This window comes from Balaenoptera ricei, chromosome 19 (assembly GCF_028023285.1).
Source record: "Balaenoptera ricei isolate mBalRic1 chromosome 19, mBalRic1.hap2, whole genome shotgun sequence".
Classification (NCBI taxonomy): Eukaryota; Metazoa; Chordata; class Mammalia; order Artiodactyla; family Balaenopteridae; genus Balaenoptera; species Balaenoptera ricei.
In genome coordinates, this window is record NC_082657.1 from 50,691,452 (window position 1) to 50,700,641 (window position 9,190).

Sequence of the window (9,190 nt, forward strand, 5' to 3'; positions counted from 1 at the left end):
TACACATACAATTTTAAATTTGCTTTTTTATACGGCTAAGTATTTTTTAAAGTCAATTATCGGTTTAATGTCATTATAGTCCGTCAGTCTCATATCATGTAAATTACCTAAGTCCCCTTTCTCCCCCCCCTTAGGGATATAGGTTGTTTCCATGTTTTATTATTAATTGCTAACACTTCAGTGAGCATTTCCACACTATCAAAAATCATCTTACTTGTTTGCTTCCAGTTTACATTTTGTCTCTCCCCACTAAAATATTAACTCTTCAGACAAGAGCAAAGATCTTATCTGTCTTAATCACAGTAGATTAAAGAACCTAGAAAAGTGCATGGCACATGGTAGACACCCAATTAATATTTTTTAATGTATGGCTGAATAGACTAATGAAGATTTTAGTTCAAAATATGTTACTCTAGGACACATTTCTAATCATTGCAACATCTATGTCAAAATGTATGAATATATGACTTCCCTGCTGGTCCAGTGGCTAAGACTCCGAGCTCCCAATGCAGGGGGCCAGGGTTTGATCCATGGTTGGGTGGTCGGGGCACTAGATCCCACACGCATGCCGCAACTAAAAAAAAAAAAAAAAAAAAAAATTTCCCGCATGCTGCAATAAAGATCCCACGTGCCACAACTAAAACATGGTGCAGCTAAAATAAATAAGTAAATATTTAAAAAAACAAAAGGATAAATGGTCAGTAAGCACAAGAAAAAGAGCTCATTAAAAATTATTAGTTATTAAGGAAATGCAAATCAAAGTCACAATGAGATACCACTGCACACTGGTTAGAATGGCTAAAATTAAAGATTGACCCACCATGTGTTGATAAGGTTGTGGAATGTTAAAGAAAAAAAAAAATCAAAGACACTTGCTAAAGATGATAACGGAAACTCTACTTAGGACCATTGCCATAAGTATAGGGATGACTGCAATGGGATTTTGCACCAGAGGAGAAAAATGGGGCTCAATTCCAAATACAGCATGGGCAAGTGGGAATTTATAGCCAAGGAGCAGGGGAGTGGATGGAAAATTACTAAGAGGAAACAGGGGTAAGGAGAGTTTTTGTTAAACCGATGTAACAGTATTCTTGCTGAAGACAGGCCAGGATGATCAGACAACACCTGGGAGATGGTGGAGGATGAAGAACCTGACCAGATATTGAGGGCGATCAGATATCAAGGGTGGGCGGTTCTTGTTAAAACTAGATTTTACAAGTGCACAGATGGTCCTAGGAGAAGGTTCAGGAGCCTGACTAAATGTTGGTCAAGCAAGGAAACTGTCAGGAGCAACTGGAACTCTCTTAAGCCTCTGGAGAGAAGGTAAAATGGTACAATGGTTTTGTATAACTGTTCTGCAGTTTCTCAAGAAGTTAAACCTATACTTACTCTGTGATCCAGCAGTTCTACTCCTAGTTACTTTCCAAGAGAAATGAAACATAAAGACTTGTACACAAATGTTCACAGCAGATTTACTCATAATAGTCCCAAACTGGAAACAACCCAAATGTTCATCAACAGGAGAATGGATAGGGGCTTCCCTGGTGGCGCAGTGGTTAAGAATCCGCCTGCCAACGCAGGGGACACGGGTTCGAGCCCTGGTCCGGGAAGATCCCATATGCCGTGGAGCAACTAAGCCCGTGCACCACAACTACCGAGCCTGCGCTTTAGAGCCCACGAGCCACAACTATTGAAGCCCGTGCGCCTAGAGCCCATGCTCCACAACAAGAGAAGCCACTGCAATGAGAAGCCCGTGCACCGCAACGAAGAGTAGCCCCCGCTTGCCGCAGCTAGAGAAAGCCTGTGCACAGCAACGAAGACCCAACACAGCCAAAAATAAATAAATAACAGGAGAATGGATAAATAAATTTTGGTATATTTATTAAATGGAATACTTCTCAGCAATAAAAAGGAACAAACTACTGATACACATGATGAAATAGATGAATCTTACAGACATTATGTTGAAGGAAAGATGCCAGACACAAGAGATGCATACTGTTTAATCCATTTGTATGAGATTCAGTGTAAGCAGCTCTTTGCAGGAGGCCACCCTCAGCAGGAAGCCCCTTTTCTTGTCACTTTAGTAAAGCTGTATAGTAACTAACTTTTAAGCCCGGCACCCCCATGCTCTACTCATCAATGGCCCAAGCACACCTTTCAAATCTTTTAGTCACACAAAACCTTGCCTAACTTGTTGGTCCTTTCCACAGATCAGAGAAGTAGAAGAGAAGAATAAGTGATTAACAGATGACTAGATCTCTTCCCTAGCTTCCCCTTCAGTAATCTCCCAAACAGACTCTGTGATCAAACTGTGTGAACATGATCACATCTAGAGGAAGATCACAAGAAGTTGAGGAGCCCGCACACAGTGGGGGATGGCGATGACTCAGACCCCCATCTCAGTGATTAACTGAGATTACTTCCCTCCTTCCCTTTAAAAGTTTCACGAGCAGAATCTTCGGAGGTGGTTTTTGGGGTACGTTGAGTCCACCATCTCCCCAGATTGCTGGCATTCTGATTAAAGGCCCTTTTCCTTTTTACCATTTGTGAGTATTGATTTTGTAAGCAGCAAGCAGCGGGACCCCCATTTGATAACAATGAAAATGTTCTGTTTTTTTTTTATAATGTTCTGTATCTTAATTGGAGTGGTGGTTACACATGTGTATACAATTGTCAAAACTTAGAATTATACACCTAATATTTGTGCATTGCAAGTCTATGTATATGTCAATTAAAAATAAAACAAAGTAATGTAATGAGAAAATCAAAGTGTAAAAAATAGAGGTAGTAATAAATTTATTTTTACTTTAAAAAAGTGGGGGGAGGGTAAGAATGTTCTCTCAGTTCTTAACCACTGATCAAAACAGAGGGCATGCACACGTTATGCTTACAGAAGTAAGAATGCCAGACGCCATATTGTCGTCCCAAGTGACTAGTCTAATTCCCAGCGCACCACCAATGGAGTTACTGCTTAGAGACTACATTGTTTATTAGGAGGCAGCGCCACGGTCTAACTCCACGTAAGGCAGCAACACTGAGGGAGACTGCTAGTTGGTTATCTAAGGGAAAAATGCTCCTTCTGTCTTACTATTGTAACAGTCGCTTTAAAAAAAAATCTAGATCTTGAGGCAACTATCCCTCTTTTTTTATCTCAAACACAGCAAAGCTTTTCGTGACAGTCAAAAGCAGCAATATCAAGACTCAATTTAAAGTTATTTTGGAGGCAGAGGATCTTGCTTAGAGCAAAAATTGAAGTCTGGGTGCCTACTACCCTCTTTCCACTGCTGTTTCATTACGAAGTGCAGCTGCCCTAGCACTGAGAGGGTGATTCCTACGTTGCTTCCACTGAAACACAATTCCTAGAGATAAACGTGGTCTCTGGGGGAATTGATAGGATTTTTCCTTGCATTTGATTTTAGGGTGCTTACTAAAAAATTTTTAAATTTATTTCACTGTCTGCACCTACTGGAAGGGTGATTGGCATTTGTTTAATCCAGGTGAGTGTTCTCAGGGAGGTGCAGGCTGAGGCTCCAACTGGGACAGTGAAACCAGCCAGCCTGTTTGGAGCAGCTCTGGGCAACAGGGAACCCTCTGCCAAGGCTGCCAATACCCTGGTCAGCTGAGGTTTATATCCATCCCTAAAGGACAGCATCCTGCTGGTAGCCACTGAGAATCCCATTCCTCTTCAGATCCGAGACCAACAAGAAGGGCACGTTCTCATGAAGCTGCGAACTAGACAGCCTGCCCTGAGTCGGATTCAATTAAACTGGGCAGATGACAACAAGAGCTCACATTTTAAAAATGCATCCTACATGATTTACTTGAATTCTCACAACAATCCGGTTTTCTCCATTTTACAAATAAGGAAATTGACGTTCAGAGAAGTTGACTTCCCAAGACCATATGGCTTAATAAGTGGCAAATCTGGGCAACCGAATTCCAGAAAACTCTGGGCGACAAAACCCAAAACCAAGAGCGGAGTGAGGGGCCGGCTTTCCTGGGACCCCTTTACTTTCAAGTTTCTAGCCGTGCCGGTATCCGATTGGCCGAGGCCGGGCGCTCCAGCCAATCAGAGGTGGGCAATAGCCCTGCGCCGGGCACTTTCTAACTGGCCCTTTGGGCCCAAATCCCGGCTTAGATGCTGACAGGGTGAGCTTGCACTGCGCCTAGTTTAGAACTGCCGGATCACATGATGATTTCGTCTTCAGTGAACTGTATGTCCCGTTGGCAGGGACCTTACCTCTTTTGATCCCGAGCATTTCGCCCATAGCAGAGACACAATAAACAACTGTTGAATTAGGGAGTGAACGTATCAGTAAGTCAATTAAGGGTCGGCAAAGAACATCTCACGATCGTGCCTGATTCTGTGGCGCCATCATGTGTTCTGAGCCGAGGCGTGCGGGCACTCGCATTGCTTACGTGTGCGGTGGGGGTAGGCACGATAGGATGGCGGCTCTGCTCTCGGAATGACTGCTCCTTCTCCCTCGTGATGCCTCTGCGTACCGGAAGTGACGGGAAGGGGAAGAGGAATGCCGTAAGATTCGGAAAATAAGTTAGCAATAGTGGCAGGAGCCAGACCAAGTTTGTATTTGGCCCGCAAAATTCTAATGACTAATTTATAAAGATCAATTTGTAAAAATTGTATGAAAAAGTGATTGGGTATAATTTTTACAGAAAATTTGTAAAACATACTCCACTGTTAACACACATTAACAAAGCAGCAACACGCCTGCTGACAGCTAGGAATTCAGTGATGACTGATTACACACCTCCTACCCTTACGGGACTTCACCTCAAGGGAAGACGGACGCTAAACAAGCAGTCCCAAACATATACATGTTTGTATAAGAGGCAAATACAGCCTAGCGGTTAAGAAGGTGGGTCCTGGAGCCAGACTGCCCAGGCGTGTAGCCTGCCTTGCTACTTCTGACCTGTATGTAGTAGGACACATGACTTAACCTCTCTGTGCCTGTGTCCTCATCTGTAGAATAGGAATCATAACACATTTGTTGTCAGGAGTAAATAAGCTATCTATGTAGACCTTTTGAAGGTCACCTGACACAGTAATGTCAATAAGGGAAGTGGGGACTCCCCTTGTGGTCCAGTGGTTAAGACTCCCGTGCTTCCACTGCAGGGGGCGCGGGTTTGATCCCTGGTCGGGGAACTAAGATCCCACGTGCTGTGCAGTGTGGCCAAAAAAATAAATTAAAAAAAAATAATAAGGGAAGTACAGGCACCTGTACAGGGCACCCTGGAGATTATGACAGGGGACTGAGGCACACCTTCCTGAAGAAGTGGTTTTTACCATTGAAAGAGGAAGGACTAGGAGGAGTGAGACAGAAGGAAGGGAAGAACTGGGAGAATAGTTCCAAGTAGAGGTGTAACCACGGCAGTTGATGCACCTGGTCACTGGTTGTTTGGGGCCCACTTGGCAGAGGGGAGAGGTTCCCCCTCCAGGCTCCTCTCCCCACACGGAGTACCGAAATCTCTGGTGCTCTGCTGAGAGGGGGGACTTTAAGAGACAAGGACTGTTGAACAGGAGGTTGACCACAGGTGATGCCCTGGGGTGGCGTGAAGAAAGTATCCTCTGAACTCCTGCTCTGCTGCCTGACCACCTGCAGCCTCTGAGGACTCCCGTTTTGAGTTACCTTCTCTCTTTCCTCCTGCCCATCTTAGCTAGAATCCTGGAGGTGAAATATTCTTAACCTCATCCATAAGTCCTGGCAGTTTCTTTGAATTTTTGTTCCTGCTTCAAAGTGGGCTGGCTGGGGGAGGAAATAACGGTCTCAAAATGAGAAACTGGAGAGGGAAATGCACAGGATCACCAACCTCTCCGCGGCGTGACCTAGCACAAAAGCAAATTTTGGTGAGGGTGGAATTGGAGCAGAGTACAAGGGGGAAGTAAAGCAAGTGAGGCTAGAGACTTGAGGTGCCTGATCTGGAATGCCTACTACATACATGTGTCAGGTGTGTATACACAACATGTTATATGGTTTGCACTTAAGGAAAATGGAAAGTAATGGGGGGCTTAAGCAGGAGAGTGGGAAAATCAGACTCAAATGTTACAAAGATCACACTGGCTGCTGTGTGACAGATGAACTAGAGGAAAACCCAATTAGAGGCAGGAGCACCTGTTAGGAAGCCAGTGTAGAACAGATGACAGTGGTGATCTAGACCAGGGTCTAAGCTAACTTAAGACTATTTGGCATTTCTCCAATTGCAGAATTCCAAGGATGCTGGAAGCCTATGGATGAGAATATAACAGTTGTAAAGACTCACAAAATGTGTACTAGTACTTCCAGGAGAGTTCCATTTAAACAGCCCCCCTCCCCGACCCCGCTTCCTCTGGGAGTAGCTAGCTGTAGTCCTGCATAAAAGAAAGATCTGCCACCCAAGCACCTCTGCCTATGAGATATGGATAAAGCAGAGACTATAAGTGTCTCATCTGAGCAGCTGACATCCCGGACAGCGACCATTCTCAGGCTTCATCTAATGTTTTTTCTCCACCTACTCCTATTCCCCACTTTACAATTAGGACTACTAAGGAGAAGCCCCTTGCTCTGCTGAATACTAATGCCAGAACAGTTTCTAAGCCAAAGCAGGAGCATCCAACAACAGGGGCTGGAGAAAGAGAGGACAGAATGTAGGAGTGTGACAAATATCCTCCAAGCAGATCCTCACCTGCCCTCTAACTTCCCACTAGGTGTTTGAAGCTCTTCCGGGAAAGCCCTGTTCCAGACTCAGGATTAGGAAAGCAGGAAAGCAGGGTACTGGAGCCTCCTAGCATCAGCCCTTCAGGTTCCCTCACCTCCACTGTGTCATTTTTGGAAGATGCTGCAACCTGAGTCAGACAACAGAATAAAGAACATTTATTCTCAAGCAGAAAAGCAAAGTCAGATAAAACTGCAGGGGGTTCCTAAGAACCTGTTTTCTACGTTCAGGATCAAGAGAAACCTGAAGAGGGCCTCTGAAATTTACAATAGCTTAGGGGTGTTGGTGAAGAAGAGGGCCAGTCCCTTCTTGCGAAGGTGACAGGCCTGACATCATTCATGAGTCATTCATTCATGACTCAACCCTGATGTCATTTGTTCTTTCCAAACCTTCCCTTTGGATCTCTCCCCAGAATTATTTGCGTATAGTGTGTCTAAATTTTAAGAGCCACAGATTCTTTTCGGAATAACAACAGTAAGCAGGTATAAAAGTCTACCATTCCTCCTCTGCAGCACCCCTCCAGTCCATTTCTTCTTCTTTTTATTTTTTTCTTTTTTTGGCCATGCCACCTGGCATGTGGGATCTTAGTTCCCTGACCAGGGATTGAACCCACGCCCGCTGCAGTGGGAGCGTCAAGTCTTAACCACTGGACTGCCAGGGAATTCCCCATTTCTTCTTTTGTGTTCTCAGTACAACCAGTGACATCCTGGCACTTACTGTGTGATGGGACTGATGTAATAATCTTCTAACTGGTTTCTCAGATGCCAGCCTTTTCCAGCTCCAATATATCCTGTATGTCTCTGCTAGACCATTTTTCCCAAAACCCCATTTCATCACTTCCTGTGATCTAAGAATCTATGACAATTCACTACTAAATCCAAATACTGTTCAAATAATCAAATCTCATTTTCTACTTCACAAGACTTTTCTCTGCCCATGTGGCAAGGCTGCCCCCTTCACTGCCCTCCAGTGTACTGCATGTATCCTAGTGAAGTCGCTTTGGTTGTAATAGGGCCTCATCTGCCTAGGCCACTCTTCTCGTCACTTGGAACCCCACTTTTCTCTCATAAGCAAACTCAACCCCTTCATGAAATCTTCTCTAACCTCAGAAATCCTTACCTTCTGAATATCAGATACTGTGAATGAAACAGCCTTCACGTTAAATAATAAACAAGATGGGAACAAAAAAGGGAGAAGACCTGTTTCCAAGCCCTGTTTGTATTCCTTTCCTAGGACTAGAAAATCGAATATAAGGCCTTTGTAATGCAGGCATCTACCTTCTTTCTGATTAGTTAGCCAGCATACTCTGGTTTGCCAGCAGGAAAAACAGGAATGTAAGGAGTCCTCTGGCAACTGAGTAGGGCCCTTGGCCTATGGTGACATCCCAACTGCTTATGTTGGAGCAATGTCAACTCTGAAATGGAATAGTAGTATCAGGTGATGACTAGTCTATGGAATAATACATAAATCTTCACCAATACCAGCAATCAAAACGTGCTGTTTTCTTCTTATACTCAGAAATGATGTCTTAGTAACAAGAACATGTCATAATTCAGTTAAACATCAATAAAGAATACATTAATGGGGTCTTTGGGTAAAGATGGCGGAGCGTGGTTACAGCTTTTCGCTGACTACATTCAGCCCATCTGGTAAGCTTGTCCAGATTGAATATGCTTTGGCTGCTGTAGCTGGAGGAGCCCCTTCAGTGGAAATAAAAGCTGCAAATGGTGTGGTCTTGGCAACTGAGAAGAAACAGAAATCCATTTTGTATGAAGAGTGAAGTGTCCACAAAGTGGAGCCAATCACCAAGCATATAGGTTTGGTGTATAGCCGCATAGGCCCAGATTTCAGAGTGCTTGTGCAGAGCTCGAAAACTAGCTCAACAATACTATCTCGTTTACCAAGAACCCATTCCCACAGCTCAGCTGGTACAGAGAGTAGCTTCCGTGATGCAAGAATACACCCAGTCAGGTGGTGTTCGTCCATTTGGAGTTTCTTTACTTATTTGTGGCTGGAATGAGGGACAACCATATTTATTTCAGTCACATCCATCTGGAGCTTACTTTGCCTGGAAAGCCACAGCAATGGGAAAGAACTATGTGAATGGGAAAACTTTCCTTGAGAAAAGATATAATAAAGATCTGGAACTTGAAGATGCCATTCATGCAGCCATATTAACCCTAAAGGAAAGCTTTGAAGGGCAGATGACAAGATAACATAGAAGTTGGAATCTGCAATGAAGCCGGATTTAGGAGGCTGACTCCAACTGAAGTTAAGGATTACTTGGCTGCCACTGCATAACAATGAAGTGACTGAAAATCTGGAATTTCAGATAACCTCTCTACTTAAACATGCTTAAAGTATGTTTTTGTTTTGCAGACTTTTTGCATACTTACTTCTACATGGTTTGATGGACTGATGTTTTTAAAATGAGACTTATAAATCATAATAAACCGTTAAATTCAAAAAAAAAAGA

General features: G+C 43.7%; 1 pseudogene; it reads left to right on the forward strand.

The window, feature by feature from the left end:
• The first annotated feature begins 8,264 nt into the window (after positions 1-8,264).
• On the forward strand, positions 8,265-9,183 carry LOC132354020 (proteasome subunit alpha type-2-like; annotated as a pseudogene).
• The last annotated feature ends 7 nt before the right edge of the window (positions 9,184-9,190 follow it).